Source organism: Eriocheir sinensis, unplaced genomic scaffold (genome assembly GCF_024679095.1).
Source record: "Eriocheir sinensis breed Jianghai 21 unplaced genomic scaffold, ASM2467909v1 Scaffold22, whole genome shotgun sequence".
In the NCBI taxonomy this organism is placed as follows: domain Eukaryota; kingdom Metazoa; phylum Arthropoda; class Malacostraca; order Decapoda; family Varunidae; genus Eriocheir; species Eriocheir sinensis.
The window spans coordinates 483,581-510,658 of NW_026111521.1; positions in this window are offsets into that span (position 1 = coordinate 483,581).

Sequence of the window (27,078 nt, forward strand, 5' to 3'; positions counted from 1 at the left end):
AGAATATTAATAAAATAATGTAAATTTATATGAAAATAAAGATGCAAAATTCCCATCAAATAGCGCATTTCTTATAAAAATATATATACCAGAATACACATAAAATATTTAAATTTGTATTGAAATAAATATACAAAATGCACATACAATAAGGTAAACTTCTATTGAAAGAAATATGCAAAAATACATATAAAACAATGTAAATTTGTTTCAAAATATATATACGAATACACATAAAATAACGTAGATTTCTATAAAAATATATATACAAAATACACATAAAATTAAGTAAATACATATAAAAAAATGTAAACAATATACACATAAAATAATGTAAATTCGAAACAAAATAAATAAACAAAACACCAATAAAAGAATGTATATCTATTTATTTTAATACAAAATCAATTATTTTAGGTTTTTTCGTATATATATTTTTATAAAAAATGCGTTATTTTATGGGTATTTTGCATCTTAATTTTCATACAAATTTACATTATTTTATTAATATTTTCTGTATTTATTTTGATACGATTTTACATTATTTTATTTATGTTTTGTATATATTTTTTTATACATATTTACATTATTTAATGTTTTTTTTTATACATATTTACGTTATTTTAAGTTATTTTATGTGTATTTGTTTATATATTTTGACACAAATTTACAATATTTTATGGGTATTTTGTATATATCTTTCAAAAGAAATTTACCTAGTTTTATATGTATTTTGAATATCTATTTTCATACAAACTCAAATTATTTTTATATATTTTTGTATATATTTCAATACAAATTTTAGTTATGTGATGTGTATTTTGTAAATCTATTTTCATTCAAATATATATTATTTTATTGGTATTTTGTTGATTTATATTGATACGAATTTACATTATTTTATGTGTACTTTGTATATATATTTTTATACGCATTTTCATTATTTAATATTTATTTTGAATATATAATTTTATACAAATTCATGGTATTTTATGTGTATTTGTATATATATTTTCATATAAATTTACATTATTTTATGTGTATTTTGTACATATATTTCATTACAAATTTACCTTATTTTATGTTTGTTTTGTATGTGTATTATATATATATATATATATATATATATATATATATATATATATATATATATATATATATATATATATATATATATATATATATATATATATATATATATATATATATATATATATATATATATATATATATATATATATATATATATATATATATATACAAATTCACATTCTTTTATTGGTGTTTTGTTTATTTATTTTGTTTCGAGTTTACATTATTTTATGTGTATTTTGTTTACATTTTTTTATACGTATTTACTTAATTTTATGTGTATTTTGTATATATATTTTTATAGAAATCTACGTTATTTTATGTGTATTCGTATATATATTTTGAAACAAATTTACATTGTTTTATATGTATTTTTGCATATCTCTTTCAATAGAAGTTTACCTTATTGTATGTGCATTTTGTATATTTATTTCAATACAAAGTTAAATATTTTATATGTATACATGTACAAAAAACACATAAAATAATGTAGATTTGTATGAAATGAAAACAAGTACATTTTATATAAAATATATATACAAAATACACATAGAATAATGTAAAATCATATTAAAATAAATACACAGAATATCAATAAAATAATGTAAATTTGTATGAAAATAAAGATGCAAAAAATACATATACAAAAATACACATAGATTAATCAAATTTGTATTAAAATTAATATACAAAATGCACATACAATAAGGTAAATTTGTATTGAAAAAATATGCAAAATACACATAAAACAATGTAAATTTGTTTCAAAATATATATACGAATACACATAAAATAACGCAGATTTCTATAGAAATATATATACAAAATACACTTGAAATAATGTAAATACGTATAAAAATATATATACAAAATACACATTAAATAATGTTAATTCGTGTCAAAATAAATAAACAAAATATCATGAAAAGAATGTGTATTTGTATGAAAATAGATATACAAAATACACATAAAATAACCTAAATTTGTATAAAACTATAAACAAAAATACACAAAAATAATTTAAACTTGTATGAAAATAAATATACAAAAAACATATAAAATTAGGTAAATTTGTATTGAAATACATATACAAAATACACATAAAATAATGTATATTTGAATGAAAATATATAAACATATAGACTTAAAATAACGTAAATTTGTATCAAATATATATACAAAAAACACATTAAATAATGTAAATATGTATAAAAAATATATACTAAACACAAATAAAATAATGTAAAATCGTATCAAAATAAATACAGAAAATATTAATAAAATAATGTATATTTGTATGAAAATTAAGATGCAAAATACCCATAAAATAACGCATTTTTTATAAAAATATATATACGAAAAAACATAAAATATTTGATTTTGTATTAAAATAAATAGATATACAAAATACACATAAAATAAGCTAAATTAAATGAAAAATATATACAAAATACACATAGAATAATGTAAAATCGTATCGAAATAAATACACAGAATATCAATAAAATAATGTAATTTTGTATGAAAATAAAGATGCAAAATATCCATAAAATAAAGCATATTTTTTTTAAAAACACATATACAAAAATACACATAGAATAATTAAATTTGTATTAAAATTAATATACAAAATGCACGTACAATAAGGTAAATTTGTATTGAAAAAATATACAAAATGCACATTAAAGCGTAAATTTGTTTAAAAATCTATATACGAATACACATAAAATAACGTAGATTTATATAGAAATATATATACAAAATACACATGAAATGATGTAAATACGTATAAAAATATATATATACAAAATACACATTAAATAATTTAAATTCTCGTCAAAATAAATAAACAAAATGTCAATAAAAGAATGTGTATTTGTATGAAAATAGATATACAAAATACTCATAAAATAACCTACGTTTGTATAAAACTATATACAAAAATACACAAAAATAATTTAAATTTGTATGAAAATAAATATACAAAATACACATAAAATTAGGTAAATTTGTATTGAAATACATATACAAAATACACATAAAATAATGGAAATTTGAATGAAAATATATAAACATATACACTTAAAAAACGTAAATTTGTATCAAATATATATACAAAATACTAATTAAATAATGTAAATATGTATAAAAAAAATATATACAAAACACAAATAGAATAATGTAAAATCGTATCAAAATAAATACACAGAATATTAATTAAATAATGTAAATTTGTATGAAAATAAAGATGCAAAAAACCCATTCAATAACGCATTTTTTATAAAAATATTTATTCCAAAATACACATAAAATATTAAAATTTGTATTAAAATAAATATAAAAAATGCATATACTGTAAGGTAAATTTGTATTGAAATAGATATGCAAAATACATATAAAACAATGTAAATTTGTTTCAAAATATATATACGAATACACATAAAATAACGTTGATTTCTATAGAAATATATACAAAATACACTTAAAATGAAGTAAATACGTATTAAAAAATTAATACAAAATACACATAAAAATCGTATCAAAATAAATAAACAAAATACCAGTAAAAGAATGTGTATTTGTATAAATATAAATATACAAAATACACATAAAATATCATAAATTTGTATAAAACTATATACAAAAATACACAGAACAAATACACATTCTTTTATTGGTATTTTGTTTATTTATTTTGTTTCGAATTTATATTATTTTATGTGTGTTTTGTTTACATTTTTTTATACGTATTTACTTAATTTTATGTGTATTTTGTATATATATTTTTATAGAAATCTACGTTATTTTATGTGTATTCGTATATATATTTTGAAACAAATATACATTTTTTTATATGTATTTTTGCATATCTCTTTCAACAGAAGTTTACCTTATTGTATCTGCATTTTGTATATTTATTTCAATACAAATTCAAATATTTTATGTGTATTTTGGTATATAAATTTTTATAAGAAATGCGCTATTTGATGGGAATTTTGCATCTTTATTTTCATACAAATTTACATTATTTTATTAATATTCGGTGTATTTATTTTGATACTATTTTACATTATTCTATTTGTTTTTTGTATATATTTTTTTTATACATATTTACATTATTTAATGTGTATCTTGCATATATATTACATACAAATTTATTATCTATTATTTATTTTCATACAAATACACATTCTTTTCATGATATTTTGTTTATTTATTTTGTCACGAATTTACATTACTTAATATGTATTTTATATATACATTTTTATACGTATTTACATAATTTCATGTGTATTTTGTATATATATTTCTATAGAAATCTACGTTATTTTATGTGTATTCGTATATATATTTTGAAACAAATTTACAGTTTTATTTGTATTTTGCGTTTTTTTTTCAATTCAAATTTACCTTATTGTATGTGTTCATTTTGTGTATTAATTTTAATACAAATTTAATTATTCTATGTGTATTTTTGCATATGTATTTTTTAAAAAAAATTTGCTTTATCTTATAAGTATTTTGCATCTTTATTTTCATACAAATTTAAATTATTTTATTGATATTATGTGTACCTATTTTGATACGATTTTACATTATTCTATGTATAACAAAAATAAATTCAGAATACACAAAAATAGATATGCAAAATACATATAAACAATGTAAATTTGTTTCAAAATATATATACGAATACACATGCAATAAAGTAGATTTCTATAAAAATATATATACAAAATACACATAAAATTAAGTAAATGCGTGTAAAAAATGTATACAAAATACACATAAAATAATGTAAATTAGCATCAAAATAAATAAACAAAATACCAATAAAAGAATGTGTATTTGTATAAATATATATATACAAAATACACATTAAATAATATAAATTTGTTTAAAACTATACAAAATACACATGAAATGATGTAAATTCGTATAAAAATATATATACAAAATACACATTAAATAATGTATTTTGAAACAAATTTACATTGTTTTATATGTATTTTGCATATCTATTTCAATACAAATTTACCTTATTCTATGTGTTTTTTGTATATTTATTTTAACACAAATTTAATTTTTTGATGTGTATTTTGGTATATATATTTTTATAAATTAAAAAAAATGCGTTATTTTAAGGGTATTTTGCTTCTTTATTTTCATACAAATTTACATTATTTTATTAATATTCTGTGTATTTATTTTGATACGATTTTACATTATTCTATTTGTGTTTTGTACATATTTTTTTTATACAAATTTACGTTATTTTAAGTGTATTTGTTTATGTATTTTCATTCAAATTTACATTATTTTATGTGTATTTTGTGTATGTATTTCAATACAAACTTACCTAATTTTATGTGTATTTTGTATATTTATTTCCATACAAGTTTAAAAAAAATTGTGTATTTTTGTGTATAGTTTGATACAAATTTAGGTTATTTTATGTGTGTTTTGTATATCTATTTTCATACAAATACACATTCTTTTATTTATATTTTGTTTATTTATTTTGACGCGAATTTACATTATTTAATGTGTATTTTGTATATATATTTCTATACGAATTTACATCATTTCATGTGTATTTTGTATAGTTTTAAACAAATTTATATTATTTAATGTGTATTTTGTATATATATATATATATATATATATATATATATATATATATATATATATATATATATATATATATATATATATATATATATATATATATATATATATATATATATATATATATACAAATACACATTCTTTTATTGGTATTTTGTTTATTTATTTTGATACTAATTTACATTATTTTATGTGTATTTTGTATACATTTTTTATACGTTTTACTTAATTTTATGTGTATTTTGTATATATATTTTTATAGAAATCACCTTATTTCATGTGTATTCGTATATACATTTTGAAACAAATTTACATTGTTTATATGTATTTTGCATATCTATTTTTGTGTATTCTGTATTTATTTTTGTTATACATAGAATAATGTAAAATCGTATCAAAATAAGTACACAGAATATCAATAAAATAATTTAAATTTGTATGAAAATAAAGATGCAAAATACCTATAAAATAAAGCATTTTTTTTAAATACATATACAAAAATACAATTAGAATAATTAAATATGTGTTAAAATTAATATACAAAATGCACATACAATAAGGTAAGTTTGTATTGAAAAGAAAAGCAAAATATACATAAAACAGTGTAAATTTGTTTCAAAATATATATACGAATACACATAAAATAACGTTGATTTCTTTAGGAATATATATACAAAATACACATGAAATCATGTAAATACGTTTAAAAATATATACAAAATACACATTAAATACTGTAAATTCGAGTCAAAATAAATAAACAAAATATCAATAAAAGAATGTGTATTTCTATGAAAATAGAGATACAAAATACACATAAAATAACCTAAATTTGTATCAAACTATATTCTAAAATACACAAAAATATTTTAAATTTGTATGAAAATAAATATACAAAATACACATAAAATTAGGTAGATTTGTATTGAAATACATATACAAAATACACATAAAATAATGTAAATTTGAATGAAAAGACATAGACAGATACACTTAAAATAACGTTAATTTGTATAAAAAAATATATAAAAAACACAAATATATATATTTATAGAAATCTACGTTATTTTATGTGTATTCGTATATATATTTTGAAACAAATATACAATTTTTTATATGTATTTTTGCATATCTCTTTCAACAGAAGTTTACCTTATTGTATCTGCATTTTGTATATTTATTTCAATACAAATTTAAATATTTTATGTGTATTTTGGTATATATATTTTTATAAGAAATGCGCTATTTGATGGGAATTTTGCATCTTTATTTTCATACAAATTTACATTATTTTATTAATATTCGGTGTATTTATTTTGATACGATTTTACATTATTCTATTTGTTTTTTGTTTTTGAAGTAATGTAAAACCGTATCAAAATAAATACACAGAATATTAATAAAATAATGTATATTTGTATGAAAATAAAGAGGCAAAATACTCATAAAATAACGCATTTTTTTTATTTATAAAAATATATATACCAAAATACACATAAAAAAATAAATTTGAATTAAAATAAATATATAAAAAACACATACAATAAGATAAATTTGTATTGAAATAGATATGCAAAATACGTATAAAACAATGTAAATTTGTTTAAAAATATATATACGAATACACATAAAATAACGTAGATTTCTATAAAAATATATATACAAAATACACATAAAATGAAGTAAATACGTATAAAAAAAATGTATACAAAATACACATAAAATAATGTAAATTCGTATCAAAATAAATATACAAAATACCAATAAAAGAATGTGTATTTGTATAAATATAAATATACAAAATACACATAAAATAACGTAAATATATATAAAACTATATACAAAAATACACAGAAGTATTTTAATTTGTATGAAAATAGATATACAAAATAAGGTAAATTCGTTTCAAATTCAATAAACAAAATTCAGATAAAAGAAAGCATATTTGTAGAATAAATAAATATAAAAAATACACATAAAATAACGAAAATTTGTTTGAAAATATATAAAAAAATAAACAAAAATAAATTCAATTTGTATGAAAATAAATATACAAAATACACATGTATTTTGTATATCTATTTTCACACAAATTTAATTACTTTTGTGTATATTTGCATATCGTTTTATATAAATTTACGTTATTTTATTTGTATTTTGTATAATTATATTTATACAATACACACTCTTTTATTAGTATTTTGTTTATTTATTTTGATACGAGTTTACATTATTTTATGTGTATTTTGTATACCTTTTTTTATACGTATTTACTTCATTTTATGTGTATTTTGTATATTTATTTTCATAGAAATCTACGTTATTTTATGTGTATTCGTATATATATTTTGAAAAAAATTTACATGGTTTTATATGTATTTTGCATATCTATTTCAATACAAATTTACCTTATTGTATGTGCATTTTGTATATATATTTTAATAAAAATTCAAATATTTTATGTGTGTCTTGGTATAAATATTTTTATAAAAAATGCGTTATTTTATGGGTATTTTGCATCTTAATTTTCATACAAATTTACATTATTTTATTAATATTCTGTGTATTTATTTTGATACGATTTTATATTATTCTATTTGTGTTTTGTATATATTTTTTTATACATATTTACATTGTTTAATGTGTATTTTTTATATATAATTTATACAATTTTACGTTATTTTAAGTGTATTTGTTTATATATTTATAAATTTGTATTGAAATACATACACAAAATACACATAAAATAATGTAAATTTGAATGAAAATACATAAACAAAGACACTTAAAATAACGTAAATTTGTATAAAAAAATATGTACAGAACACAAATAGAATAATGTAAAATCGTATCAAAATAAATACACAGAATATTAATAAAATAATGTATATTTGTATGAAAATAAAGAAGTAAAATACCCATAAAATAACGCATTTTTTTATTTATAAAAATATATATACCAAAATACACATAAAAAAATTAAATTTTTATTAAAATAAATATACAAAAAACAAATACAATAAGGTAAATTTGTATTGAAATAGATATGCAAAATACATATAAAACAATGTAAATTTGTTTCAAAATATATATACGAATACACAGACAATAACGTAGATTTTATAAAATATATATAAAATACATAAAATGAAGTAAATACGTATAAAAATGTATAAATACACATAAAATAATGAAAACTCGTATCAACATAAATATACAAAATACCAATAAAAGAATGTATTTGTTTAAATATAAATATACAAAATACATCAAATAACGTAAATTTATATAAACTATACAAAATACACAGAAGAATTTTAATTTGTATGAAAATAGATATACAAAATAAGGTAAATTGTTTCAAATTCAATAAACAAAATTCAGATAAAAGAAAGTATATTTGTAGAATAATATATACAATACACATAAAATAACGAAAATTTGTTTGAAAATATAAAAAAAAATAAACAAAAATAAATTCAATTTGTATGAAAATAAATATACAAAATACACATGTATTTTGTATATCTATTTTCACACAAATTTAATTACTTTTGTGTATTTTTGCAAATAGTTTAAATAAATTTACGTTATTTTATTTGTATTTTGTATATTTATATTTATACAATACACATTCTTTTATTAGTATTTTGTTTATTTATTTTGATACGAGTTTACATTATTTTATGTGTATTTTGTATACCTTTTTTTATACGTATTTACTTCATTTTATGTGTATTTTGTATATTTATTTTCATAGAAATCTACGTTATTTTATGTGTATTCGTATATATATTTTGAAAAAAATTTACATGGTTTTATATGTATTTTGCATATCTATTTCAATACAAATTTACCTTATTGTATGTGCATTTTGTATATTTATTTTAATACAAATTCAAATATTATGTGTGTGTCTTGGTATAAATATTTTTATAAAAAATGCGTTATTTGATGCGTATTTTGCATCTTAATTTTCATACAATTTACATTATTTTATTAATATTCTGTGTATTTATTTTGATACGATTTTATATTATTCTATTTGTGTTTTGTATATATTTTTTCATACATATTTACATTATTTAATGTGTATTTTTTATATATATTTTATACAAATTTACGTTATTTTAAGTGTATTTGTTTATATATTTTCATTCAAATTTACATTATTTTATGTGTATTTTGTAAATGTAATTCAATACAAACTTACCTAATTTTATGTGTATTTTGTATATTTATTTTCATACAAATTAAAATTATTTTTGTGTATTTTTGTAAATAGTTTTATACAAATTTAGGTGATTTTATGTGTATATTGTATATCTATTTTCATACAAATACACATTCTTTTATTGATATTTTGTTTATTTATTTTGACGCGAATTTACATTATTTAATGTGTATTTTATATATATATTTTTATACGTGTTTACATCATTTTATGTGTATTTTGCATATTTTTTCAATACAAATTTACCTTATTGTATATGCATTTTGTATATTAATTTTAATACAAATTTAATTATGCTATGTGCATTTTTGTATATGTATTTTTATAAAAATAAGCTTTATTTTATGGGTATTTTGCATTTTTATTTTCATACATATTTACATTATTTTATTTATATTCTGTTTATTTTTTTTTAAACAATTTTACATTATTCCATGTGTATTTTGTATATCTATATTTATACGTATTTACTTAATTTTATGTGTATTTTGTATATATATTTTTATAGAAATCTACGTTATTTTATGTGTATTCGTATATATATTTTGAAACAAATTTACATTGTTTTATATGTATTTTTTTGCATATCTCTTTCAATACAAGTTTACCTTATTGTATGTGCATTTTGTATATTTATTTCAATACAAATTTAAATATTTTATGTGTATTTTTTTATATATATTTTTATAATAAATTCTATATTTTATTGTAATTTTTCATATTTATTTTAATAAAAATTTACATTATTTTATTAATATTCGGTGTATTTATTTTGATACGATTTCACATTATTCTATTTGTTTTTTGTATATATTTTTTTACATATTTACATTATTTAAAGTGTATCTTGTATATATTTCATACAAATTTATTATCTATTAAATATTTACAAATACACATTCTTTTCATGATACTTTGTTTATTTATTTTGACACGAATTTACCTAGATATGTATTTTGTATATATATTTTTATACGTATTTACATAATTACATGTGTATTTTGTATATATATTTCTATAGAAATCTACGTTATTTTATGTGTATTCGTATATATATTTTGAGACAAATTAACTTTGTTTTATAAGTATTTTTGAATATCTCTTTCAATACATATTTACCTTACTGTATATGCATTTTGTATATTTATTTCAATACAAATTTAAATATTTTAAGTGTATTTTGGTATATATATTTAAAAAAAATGCTCTATTTTATGGGAATTTTGCATCTTTCTTTTCATACAAATTTACATTATTTTATTGATATTCTGTGAATTTATATTGATAGGATTTTACATTATTCTATTTATTTTTTGTATATATTATATATACACAATTAAATTATTTAATTTGTATCTTGAATATATATATTATACAAATTTACGTTATTTTAAATGTATTTGTTTATATTTTCATTCAAATTTACATTATTTTATGTGTATTTTGTATATATTTCAATACAAACTTACCTAATTTACATTATTATTTTCATATATATTTTAAAAATTTTTGTGTATTTTTGTATATAGTTTTATACAAATTTAGTTTATTTTATGTACGCATTTACATTATTTAATGTGTGTTTTGTATATATATTTTTATGCAAATTTACTTTATTTTATGTGCATTTTTGTACATATATTTTTTTAGAAATTTGCGTTATTTTATGTGTATTTGTATATGTTATCTCATACAAATTTACATTATTTTATTGCTATTTTGTTTATTTATTTTGATACGAATGAAAATAGATATACAAAATATACATAAAATAAACTAAATTTGTATTAAAATATATATACAAAATACATAAAATAATGTAAATTTGTATCAAAATATTTTAACAGATGCGCATAAAATAACGTAAATTTGTTTTAAAATATACAAAATACACATTAAATAATGTAAATATGTATAAAAAAATATATAGAAAACACAAATAGAATAATGTAAAATCGTATCAAAATAAATACACTGAATATTAATAAAACAATGTAAATTTGTATGAAAATAAAGATGCAAAATACCCAATAAATAACGCATTTTTTTTATAAAAATATATATACCAAAATACACATGAAAAAATTAATTTGTATTAAAATAAATAAACAAAATACACATACAATAAGTTAAATGTGTATTGAAATAGATATGCAAAATACATATAAAACAATGTAAATTTGTTTCAAAATATATATACGAATACACATAAAATAACGTAGATTTGTATAAAAATATATATACAAAATACACATAAAATGAAGTAAAAACGTATAAGAAAATGTATACAAAATACACGATAGGTTATGTGTATTTTGTAAATCTATTTTCATTCAAATATATATTATTTTATTGGTATTTTGTTGATTTATATTGATACGAATTTACATTATTTTATATGTACTTTCTATATATATTTTTATACGCATTTAAATTATTTAATATTTATTTTGAATATATAATTTTATACAAATTCATGGTATTTTATGTGTATTTGTATATATATTTTCATATAAATTTACATTATTTTATGTCTATTTTGTACATATATTTCATTACAAATTTACCTTATTTTATGTTTATTTTGTATGTGTATTTTGTACATTTATATTTATACAAATACACATTCTTTTATTGGTATTTTGTTTATTTATTTTGTTTCGAATTTACATTATTTTATGTGTATTTTGTTTACATTTTTTTATACGTATTTACTTAATTTTATGTGTATTTTGTATATATATTTTTATAGATATCACCGTTATTTTATGTGTATTCGTACATATATTTTGAATCAAATTTACATTGTTTTATATGTACAATAAGGTAAATTTGTATTGAAATAGATATGCAGAATAAATATAAAGCAATGTAAATTTGTTTCAAAATATGTATACGAATACACATAAAATAACGTAGATTTCTATAAAAATATATATACAAAATACACATAAAATGAAGTAAATTCGTATCAAAATAAATAAACAAAATACCTATAAAAGAATGTGTATAAATATAAATATAAATATACAAAATACACATAAAATAACGTAAATTTATATAAAACTATATAAAAAATACACAGAAGTAATTAAATTTGTATGAAAATATATACAAAACACACACAAAATAAGCTAAATTTGAATTGAAATATATATACAAAATACATGAAATAAAGTAAATAGGTATCAAAATATTTATACAATACACATATAATAACGTAAATTTGTATGAAAATATATAAACAAAATACGCATTAAATAATGTAAATACGTATAAAAAAATGTGTATAAAATACACATATAATCATGTAATTCGTATCAAAATAAATAAACAAAATACCAATAAAATAATATAAATTTGTATGAGTAAACGTGTATAAATATAAATGTACAAAATACACATACAAAATAAACATAAAATAAGGTAAATTTGTAATGAAATAGATGTACAAAATACACATAAAATAATGATACAAATTTACCTCATTATATACGCATTTTGTGTATTAATTTTAATACAAATTTAATTATTCGATGTGTATTTTTGTATCTGTATTTTTATAAACATATGCTTTATTTTTTGGGTATTTTGCATCTTTATTTTCATACAAATTTACATTATTTTATTGATATTCTGCTCATTCATTTTGATACGAATTGACATTATTCTATGTATATTTTGTATATATTTTTCATACAAATTTACGTTATTTTATGTGTATTTATTTATATATTTTGACACAAATATACAATATTTTATGGGTATTTTGTATATTCATTTCAAAAGAAATTTACCTAGTTTTATGTGTATTTTGTATATCTATTTTCATACAAACTCAAATTATTTCTATGTATTTTTGTATATATTTAAATACAAATTTTAGTTATGTTATGTGTATTTTGTAAATTTATTTTCATTCAAATATATATTATTTTATTGGTGTTTTGTTGATTTATATTGATACGAATTTACATTGTTTTATATGTTCTTTGTATATATATTTTTATACGCTTTTACATTATCTAATATTTATTTTGAATATATATTTTTATACAAATTCATGGTATTTTATGTGTATTTGTATATATATTTTCATATAAATTTACATTATTTTATGTGTATTTTGTACATATATTTCTTTACAAATCTACCTTATTTTATGTTTATTTTGTATGTGTATTTTGTATATTTATATTTATCCAAATACACATTCTTTTATTGGTATTTTGTTTATTTATTTTAATTCGAATTTACATTCTTTTATGTGTATTTTGTATGTATTTTTTTATACGTATTCACTTAATTTTAAGTGTATTTTGTATATATATTTTTATAGAAATCTACGTTTTTTTTATTTGTATTCGTATATATATTTTGAAACAAATTTACATTGTTTTATATGTATTTTTGCATCTCTCTTTTACCTTATTTTAAGCGCATTTTGTATATTTATTTAAATGCAAATTTAAATATTTTATGTGTATTTTGGTATATATATTTTTATAAGATTACGAAAATTTGAATAAAAATATATACAAAAAAACAAAAAAATAAATTTCAATTTGTATGAAAATAGATATACTTTTAAAATACACATATAATTAGTTAAATTTGTATTTAAATACATGTACAAAATACACATAAAATAATGTAAATTTGTATGAAATGAAAACAAATTCACATAAAATTCGCGTCAAAATAAATAAACAAAATATCAATAAAAGAATGTGTATTTGTATAAAAATTGATATACTAAAAACACATAAAATAACCTAAATTTGTATCAAACTATATACAAAAATACACAAAAATATTTTATATTTGTATGAAATTAAATATACAAAATACACATAAAATTAAGTAAATTTGTATTGAAATACATACACAAAATACACATAAAATAATGTAAATTTGAATGAAAATACATAAACAAATACACTTAAAATAACGTAAATTTGTATAAAAATTTTTGTACAAAACACAAATAGAATAATGTAAAATCGTATCAAAATAAATACACAGAATATTAATAAAATAATGTAAATATGTATGAAAATAAATAAGCAAAATACCCATAAAATAACGCATTTTTTTATTTATAAAAATATATATACCAAAATACACATCAAAAAATTAAATTTGTATTAAAATAAATATACAAAAAACACATACAATAAGGTAAATTTGTATTGAAATAGATATGCAAAATACATATAAAACAATGTAAATTTGTTTCAAAATATATATACGAATACATATAAAATAACGTAGATTTCTATAAAAATATATATACAAAATACACATAAAATGAAGTAAATACGTATAAAAAAATGTATACAAAAAACACATAAAATAATGTAAATTCGTATCAAAATAAATAAACAAAATACCAATAAAAGAATGTGTATTTGTATAAATATAAATATACAAAATACACATAAAATAACGTAAATTTATATAAAACTATATACAAAAATACACAGAAGTAATTAAATTTGTATGAAAATATATACAAAGTACACACAAAATAAGCTAAATTTGAATTGAAATATATATACAAAATACATGAAATAAAGTAAGTTTGTATCAAAATATTTATACAAATACACATATAATAACGTAAATTTGTATGAAAATATATATAAACAAAATACACATTAAATAATGTAAATACGTATAAAAAAATATGTACAAAATACACATATAATCATGTAATTCGTATCAAAATAATTGAACAAAATACCAATAAAATAATATAAATTTGTATGAGCAAACGTTTATGTTGCATATTTTTTCAATACAAATTTACCTTATTATACACGCATTTTATATATTAATTTTAATACGAATTTAATTATTCTATGTGTATTTTTGTATCTGTATATATATTTTTATACGCTTTTACATTATTTAATATTTATTTTGAATATATATTTTTATACAAATTCATGGTATTTTATGTGTATTTGTATATATATTTTTATATAAATTTACAATATTTTATGTGTATTTTGTACATATATTTTTTTACAAATCTACCTTATTTTATGTTTATTCTGTATGTGTATTTTGTATATTTATATTTATCCAAATACACATTCTTTTATTGGTATTTTGTTTATTTATTTTAATTCGATTTTACATTATTTTATGTGTATTTTGTATACATTTTTTTATACGTATTTACTTAATTTTATGTGTATTTTGTATATATATTTTTATAGAAATCTACGTTTTTTTATTTGTATTCGTATATATATTTTGAAACAAATTTACATTCTTTTATATGTATTTTTGCATATCTCTTTCAAAACAAATTTACCTTATTGTATGTGCATTTTGTATACTTATTTCAATGCAAATTTAAATATTTTATGTGTATTTTGGTATATATATTTTTATAAGATTACGAAAATTTGAATAAAAATATATACAAAAAAAACAATTTTTTTTTTTTATATTTGTATGAAAATAGATATACAAAATACACATATAATTAGTTAAATTTGTATTTAAATACATGTACAAAATACACATAAAATAATGTAAATTTGTATGAAATGAAAACAAATTCACATAAAATTCGCGTCAAAATAAATAAACAACATATTAATAAAAGAATGTGTATTTGTATAAAAAAAGATATACAAAATACACATAAAATAACCTAAATCTGTATCAAACTATATACAAAAATACACAAAAATACTTTAAATTTGTATGAAAATAAATATACAAAATACACATAAAATTAGGTAAATTTGTATTGAAATACATACACAAAATACACATAAAATAATGTAAATTTGAATGAAAATACATAAACAAATACACTTAAAATAACGTAAATTTGTATAAAAAAATATGTACACAACACAAATAGAATAATGTAAAATCGTATCAAAATAAATACACAGAATATTAATTAAATAATATTAATTTGTATGAAAATAAAGAAGCAAAATACCCATAAAATATCGCTTTTTTTTTATTTATAAAAATATATATACCAAAATACACATCAAAAAATTAAATTTGTATTAAAATAAATATACAAAAAACACATACAATAAGGTAAATTTGTATTGAAATAGATATGCAAAATACATATAAAACAATGTAAATTTGTTTCAAAATATATATACGAATACACATATAATAACGTAGATTTCTATTAAAATATATATACAAAATACACATAAAATGAAGTAAATACGTATAAAAAATGTATACAAAATACACATAAAATAATGTAAATTCGTATCAAAATAAATAAACAAAATAGCAATAAAAGAATGTGTATTTGTATAAATATAAATATACAAAATACACATAAAATAACGTAAATTTATATAAAACTATATACAAAAATACACAGTAATTAAATTTGTATGAAAATATATACAAAATACACACAAAATAAGCTAAATTTGAATTGAAATATATATACAAAATACATGAAATAAAGTAAATTTATATCAAAATATTTATACAAATACACATATAATAACGTAAATTTGTATGAAAATGTATAAACAAAATACACATTAAATAATGTAAATACGTATAAAAAAATATGTACAAAATACACATATAATCATGTAATTCGTTTCAAAATAAATAAACAAAATACCAAAAAAATAATATAAATTTGTATGAGTAAACGTGTATGTTGCATATTTTTTCAATACAAATTTACCTTATTATATACGCATTTTGTATATTAATTTTAATATATGTGTATTTGAATATATATTTTGATGCAAATTTACATTATTTTATGTATTTTCTATATTTATTTCAATTCAAATTTAGCTTATTTTATGTGTCTTTTGTATATCTATTTTCATACAAATTTAATTATTTTTGTTTATTTTTGTATATAGTTTTATACAATTTTACGTTATTTTATGTGTATTTTGTATATTTATATTTATACAAGTAAGCATTGTTTTATTGGCATTTAGTTTATTTATTTTGATACGAGTTTACATTATTTTATGTGTATTTTGTATACATTTTCTTATACGTATTTACTTCATTTTATGTGTATTTTGTATATATATTTTTATAGAAATCTACGTTATTTTATGTGTATTCGTATATATATTTTGTAACAAATTTACATTGTTTTATGTGTATTTTGCATATCTATTTCAATACAAATTTACCTTATTGTATGTGCATTTTGTATATTTATTGTAATACAAATTTAAATATTTTATGTGAATTTTGGTATATATATTTTTAAAAAAATGCGTTGTTTTATGGGTATTTTGCGTCTTTATTTTCATACAAATTTACATTATTTTATTAATATACTGTGTATTTATTTTGATACTATTTTACATTATTCTATTTGTGTTTTGTACATATTTTTTTTTTATACAAAATCCTTTTTTATACATATTTACATTATTTAATGTGTATTTTCTATATATATTTCATACAAATTTACGTTATTTTAAATGAATTTGTTTATATATTTTCATTCAAATTTACATTATTTTATGTGTATTTTGTATATGTATTTCAATAGAAATTTAACTAGTTTTATGTGTATTTTGTATATATATTTTTATACAAATTTAAATTATTTTTGTGTATTTTTTTAATAGAGTTTTATACAAATTTTCAATATTTTATGTGTATTTTGTATATCTATTTTCATACAAATACACATTTATTTGATGCGAATTTATATTATTTAATGTGTATTGTGTATATATATTTTTGTACGTATTTACGTCATTTCATGTGTATTTTTTATATATATTTCTATAGAAATATACGTTATTTTATGTGTATTCGTATATATATTTTGAAACAAATATACATTGTTTTATGTGCATTTTGTATATTTTTTCAATACAAATATCCCTTATTGTATGGGCATTTTGTATATTAATTTTAATACAAATTTAATTATTCTATGAGTTTTCTTGTATATTTTTTTTTTTAAATATGCTTTATTTTATGGGTATTTTGCATCTTTATTTTCATACAAAATTACATTATTTTATTGATATTCTGTGTATTTATTTTGATACGATTTTACATTATTCTATGTATATTTTGTATATCTATTTTATACAAATGTACGTTATTTTATGTGAATTTGTTTTCATTTCATACAAATTTACATTATTTTATGTGTATTTTGTACATGTATTTAAATACAAATTTAACTAATTATATGTGTATTTTGTACATCTATTTTCATATAAATTGAAATTTATTTTTTTATTTTTTGTATATATTTTTATTCAAATTTTCGTAATTTTATATGTATTTTGTATATTTATTTTTCTTCAAATATACGTTCTTTTATCGGAATTTTGTTTATTTATTTTGATACGAATTTTCATTTTTTTAGGTGTATTTGATATATATATTTTTATACTTATTTACATAATTTTAGATGTATTTTGAATATATTTTTTCATAGAAATTTACTCTATATGTATATACAAAAAAACACAAAAATAATTTAAATTTGTATGAAAATAAATATACAAAATACACATAAAATTAGGTAAATTTGTATTGAAATACATATACAAAATACACTTAAAATAATGTAAATGTGAATGAAATTATATAAACAAATACACTTAAAATGACGTTAATTTGTATAAAATATATATAAAAAAAACACATTAAATAATAAAAAATATGTATAAAAAATATATACAAAACACAAATAGTATAATATAAAATCGTATCAAAATATATACACAGAATAATAATAAAATAATGTACATTTGTATGAAAACTAAGATGCAAAATACCTATAAAATACCGCATTTTTTATAAAATTATATATACCAAAATACACATAAAATATTTGAATTTGTATTAAAATAAATATACAAAATGCACATACAATAAGGTAAATTTGTATTGAAATAGATATGCAAAAAACATATAAAACAATGTAAATTTGTTTCAAAATATATATACGAATACACATAAAATAACGTAGATTTATATAAATATATATATACAAAATAGAAATAAAATTAAGTAAATACGAATCAAAAATGTATACAAAATACACATAAAATAATGTAAATTCGTATAAATATAAATAAACAAAATACCAATAAGAGAATGTGTATTTGTATAAATATAAATATACAAAATGCACATAATATAACGTAAATTTGTATAAAACTATATACAAAAATACACAGAAGTAATTAAATTTGCATGAAAATAGATATACAAAATACACACAAAATAAGCTAAATTTGAATTGAAATATATATACAAAATACATAAAATAAAGTAAATTCGTTTCAAAATATTTTTAACAAATACACATATAAAAACGTAAATTTGTAAAAAAAATATATAAACAAAATACACATTAAGTAATGTAAATACGTACAAATTTTTTTTTACAAAATACACCAATAATCAAGTCATTCGTATCAAAATAAATAAACAAAAAACTAATTAAATAATGTAAATTTGTATGAGAAAACATATACAAAATACACATAAAATAACGTTTTAAAATTCTATAAAAATATATGTACAAAAATGCACATAAAATTAGTTTGCATAAAAAAATATATACAAAACACACATTAGATAATGTAAATGAGTATAAAAATATGTATACAAAATACCTATGAAATAATCTAGATTCGTATCGAGTTAAATTAAGAAAATAACAATAAAATAATGTAATTTTGGATGAAAATATATATAGAAAACACACATAAAATAACCTAAATACAAATACAAATATACACATTAAATAATTTAATATTGAATGAAATAAATATACAAAATAAACATAAAATAAGGTAAATTTGTAATAATATATATATATAAGAATACAAATAAAATAATATAAATTTGTATGAAAATATATATACAAATACACATAAAATAACATGAATTTGTATAAAATGTTTCAAAATATATACGAATACACAATAAAATAACGTAAATTTTTATGAAAATGTATATATAAAATACACATAAAATAGTTTAAATACGTAGAAAAATATATATACAAAATACACATAAAATAATGTAAATTCGTAAAAAACTAAATACACAAAATTCCAATAAAAGAATGTATATTTAGGAAAATATATACAAAAACATAAAATAACTAGAATTTGTATAAAAATATATACAAAAATACACAAAAATAATTTAAATTTGTTTGAAAATAGATATGCAAAATACACATAAAGTTAGGCAAATTTGTATTGAAATACATATACAAAACTCACATAAAATAATGTAAATTTGTATGAAAATATATAAACAAATACATATAAAATCACGTAAATTTGGATAAAATATATATATACAAAATATACATTAAATATTTTAAATATGTATAAAATATATTATATTATATATATTTTTATTGATATTTGCGTTATTTATGTGTATTTTGTATATGTTTTCTCATAGAAATATACATTATTTTATTGGTATTTTGTCTATTTATTTTGATACGAATTACATGATTATTTGTGTATTTTTACATTTTTTATACGTATTTACATTATTTAATGTGTATTTTGTTTATATATTTTTATACAAATTTACGTTATTATATGTGTATTTGTATAGGTATTTTGATACAAATTTACATTATTTTATGTATTTTGTATATATATTTCAATTCAAATTTAGCTTATTTTATGTGTATTTTGTATATCTATTTATTTTAATACAAAATCAAATATTTTATGTTTTTCGTATATATATATTTATAAAAAATACGTTATTTTTTGGGTATTTTCATCTTAATTTTCATACAAATTTACATTATTTTATTAATATTTTCTGTATTTATTTTGATACGATTTTACATTATTTTATTTGTGTTTTGTATATATTTTTTTATACATATTTACATTATTTAATGTGTTTTTTGTATATATATTTGATACAAATTTACGTTATTTTAAGTCTATATGTTTATATATTTTCATTCAAATTTACCTTATTTTATGTGTATTTTGTATATGTATTTCAATACAAATTTACCTAATTTTATATGTTTTTTGTATATTTATTTTCATACAAGTTTAAATTATTTTTGTTTATAGTTTTATACAAATTTAGGTTATTTTATGTGTATTTTGTATATCTATTTTCATACAAATACACATTCTTTTCATGATATTTTGTTTATTTATTTTGACACGAATTAACATTATTTAATGTGTATTTTGTATATATATTTTTATACGTATTTACATTATTTCAAGTGTATTTTGTATATAAATTTCTATAGAAATCTGCGTTATTTTATGTGTATTCGTATATATATTTTGAAACAAATTTACATTGTTTTATGTGTATTTTGCATATTTTTTCAATACAAATTTACCTTATTGTATGTGTATTTTGTATATTAATTTTAATACAAATTTGATTAATCTATGTGTATTTTTGTATATGTATTTTTATAAAAATATATAATTAGTTAAATTTGTATTTAGATACATGTACAAAATACACATAAAATAATGTAAATTTGTATGAAATGAAAACAAATTCACATAAAATAACGTACATTTGTATAAAATAGATATACAAAAAAATTTTATGTGTATTTTGTATATTTATTTTCATACAAATTTAAATTATTTTTGTGTATTTTTGTATATAGTTTTATACAAACTTAGGGTATTTTATGAGTATTTTGTATATCTATTTTCATACAAATACACATTCTTTTATTGATATTTTGTTTATTTATTTTGACGAGAATTTAAATTATTTAATGTGTATTTTGTATATATATTTTTATACGTATTTACATCATTTCATGTCTATTTTGTATATATCTTTCTATAGAAATCTACGTTATATTATGTGTATTCGTATATCGATTTTTAAACAAATTTACACTTTTATGTGTATTTTGCATATTTTTTCAATACAAATTTACCTTATTGTATATGCATTTTGTATATTAATTTTAATACAAATTTAATTACTCTATGTGTATTTTTTTATATGTATTTTTATAAAAATATGCTTTATTTTATGGGTATTTTGCATCTTTATTTTCATACAAATTTACGTTATTTTATTGATATTCTGCTCATTCATTTTGATACGATTTGACATTATTCTATGTGTATTTTGTATATATTTTTCAAACAAATTTATGTTATTTTATGTGCATTTGTTTATATATTCTGACTCAAATTTACAATATTCTATGGGTATTTTGTATATATATTTCAAAAGAAATTTACCTATTTTTATGTGCATTTTGAATATCTATTTTCATACAAACTCAAATTATTTTTATGTATTTTTGTATATATTTCAATACAAATTTTAGTTATGTTATGTGTATTTTGTAAATCTAATTTCAATCAAATATATATTATTTTATTGGTATTTTGTTGATTTATATTGATACGAATTTACATTATTTTATATGTACTTTTTATATATATTTTTATACGCATTTACATTATTTAATATTTATTTTGAAAATATAATTTTATACAAATTCATGGTATTTTATGTGTATTTGTATATATATTTTCACATAAATTTACATTATTTTATGTGTATTTTGTACATATATTTCATTACAAATTTACCTAATTTTATGTGTATTTTGTATATATATTTTTATAGAGATCTACGTTATTTTATGTGTATTCGTATATATATTTTGAAACAAATTTACTTTGTTTTATATGTATTTTTGCATATCTCTTTCAATAGAAGTTTACCTTATTGTATGTGCATTTTTTACATTTATTTCAATACAAATTTAAATATTTTATGTGTATTTTGGTATATATATTTTTATAAGAAATGCGCTATTTGATGGGAATTTTGCATCTTTATTTTCATACAAATTTACATTATTTTATTAATATTCGGTGTATTTATTTTGATACGATCTTACATTATTCTATTTGTTTTTTCTATATATTTTTTTTATACATATTTACATTATTTAACGTATATCTTGCATATATATTTCATACAAATTTATTATCTATTATTTATTTTCATACAAATACACATTCTTTTCATGATATTTTATTTATTTATTTTGACACGAATTTACATTACTTAATTTGTATTTTATATATATATTTTTATACGTATTTACATAATTTCATGTGTATTTTGTATATATATTTCTATAGAAATCTACGTTATTTTATGTGTATTCGTATATATATTTTGAAACAAATTTACAATGTTTTATTTGTATTTTGCGTTTTTTTCAAAACAAATTTACCTTATTGTATGTGTGCATTTTGTATATTAATTTTAATACAAATTTAATTATTCTATGTGTATTTTTGTATATGTATTTTTTTAAAAAAATATGCTTTATCTTATGGGTATTTTGCATCTTTGTTTTCATACAAATTTAAATTATTTTATTGATATTCTGTGTACTTATTTTGATACGATTTTACATTATTCTATGTATAACAAATATAAATACAGAATACACAAAAATAGATATGCAAAATACATATAAACAATGTAAATTTGTTTCAAAATATATATACGAATACACATGACATGGTGTATTTATTTTGATACGATCTTACATTATTCTATTTGTTTTTTGTATATATTTTTTTTATACATATTTACATTATTTAATGTATATCTTTCATATATATTTCATACAAATTTATAATCTATTATTTATTTTCAGACATATACACATTCTTTTCATGATATTTTGTTTATTTATTTTGACACGAATTTACATTATTTAATTTGTATTTTATATATATATTTTCATACATATTTACATAATTTCATGTGTATTTTGTATATATATTTCTATAGAAATCTACGTTATTTTATGTGTATTTGTATATATATTTTGAAACAAATTTACAATGTTTTATTTGTATTTTGCGTTTTTTTTTTCAAAACAAATTTACCTTATTGTATGTGTGCATTTTGTATATTAATTTTAATACAAATTTAATTATTCTATGTGTATTTTTGTATATGTATTTTTAAAAAGAAATATGCTTTATCTTATGGGTATTTTGCATCTTTTTTTCATACAAATTTAAATTATTTTATTGATATTCTGTGTACTTATTTTGATACGATTTTACATTATTCTATGTATAACAAAAATAAATACAGAATACACAAAAATAGATATGCAAAATACATATAAACAATGTAAATTTGTTTCAAAATATATATACGAATACACATGACATGGGTATTTGAATCTTAATTTTCATACAAATTTACATTATTTTATTAATATTTTCTGTATTCATTTTGATACGATTTTACATTATTTTATTTGTGTTTTGTATATATTTTTTTATACATATTTACATTATTTAATGTATTTTTTGTATATATATTTGATACAAATTTACGTTATTTTAAGTCTATATGTTTATATATTTTCATTCAAATTTAAATTATTTTATGTGTATTTTGTATATGTATTTCAATACAAATTTACCTAATTTTATATGTTTTTTGTATATTTATTTTCATACAAGCTTGAATTATTTTTCTGTATTTTTGTATATAGTTTTATACAAATTTAGGTTATTTTATGTGTATTTTGTATATCTATTTTCATACAAATACACATTCTTTTCATGATATTTTGTTCATTTATTTTGACACGAATTAACATTATTTAATGTGTATTTTGTATATATATTTTTATACGTATTTACATTATTTCAAGTGTATTTTGTATATATATTTCTATAGAAATCTGCGTTATTTTATGTGTATTCGTATATATATTTTGAAACAAATTTACATTGTTTTATGTGTATTTTGCATATTTTTTTAATACAAATCTACCTTATTGTATGTGCATTTTGTATATTAATTTTAATACAAATTTGATTAATCTATGTGTATTTTTGTATATGTATTTTTATAAAAATATGCTTTATTTTATGGGTATTTTGCATCTTTATTTTCATACAAATTTACATTATCTTATTGATATTCTGTGTATTTATTTTGATATGATTTTACATTATTCTATGTGTATTTTGTATATATATTTTATGTAAAATGTATTTGTTTTCATTTCATACAAATCTACATTATTTTATGTGTTTTTTGTACATGTATTTAAATATAAATTTAACTAGTTATATGTGTATTTTGTATATCTATTTTGTATGTATATTTTCATAGAAATTTACTCTATTTTATGAGTATTCGTAAATATATTTTGATACAAATTTACATTATTAATGTGTATTTTGCATATCTATTTCAATACAAATTTACTTTATTGTACGTGCATTTTGTATATTTATTTTAATACAAATTTAATAATTTTATATGTATTTTTGCATATATATTTTTATGCAAATATGCGTTATTATATGGATATTTTGCATCTTTATTTTCATTCAAATTTACATTATTTTATTGATATTCTCTTTATTTATTTTGATACGATTTAACATTATTTTATGTGTTTTTTGTATATATTTTTTTTATATATATATTTACATTATTTAATGTTAATTTTGTATATATTTTTTATCCAAATTTACATTATTTTATGTGTATTTGTTTATATATTTTCATACATATTTACACTATTTTATGTGTTTTTTGTATATATATTTTTCTACGTATTTAAATTATTTTGTTTTTTTGTATATACATTTTCATAAAAAAATTACGTTATTTTATTGTGTGTATAAGTATATATTTTGATACAAATTTTATACAAATTCATGTTATTTAATGTGTATTTGTATATATATTTTCATACAAATTTATATTATTTTATGTGTATTTTTTCATATATTTCATTACAAATTTACCTTATTTTATTTTTAGTTTGTATATTTATTTCATTCAATTTTAAATTATTTTATGTGTATATTTGTATTTGTATTTAGGTTATTTTATGTGTATTTTGCATATATATTTTCATCCAAAATTACATTATTTTATTAGTATTTCTTAATTTAATTCGATACGAATTTAGATTATTTCATAGGTATTTTGTATACATATTTTTATACTCATTTACATTATCTAATGTGTGTTTTGTATATATATTTTTATGCAAATTTATCTAATGTTCATTTTTGTACATATATTTTTATAGAAATTTG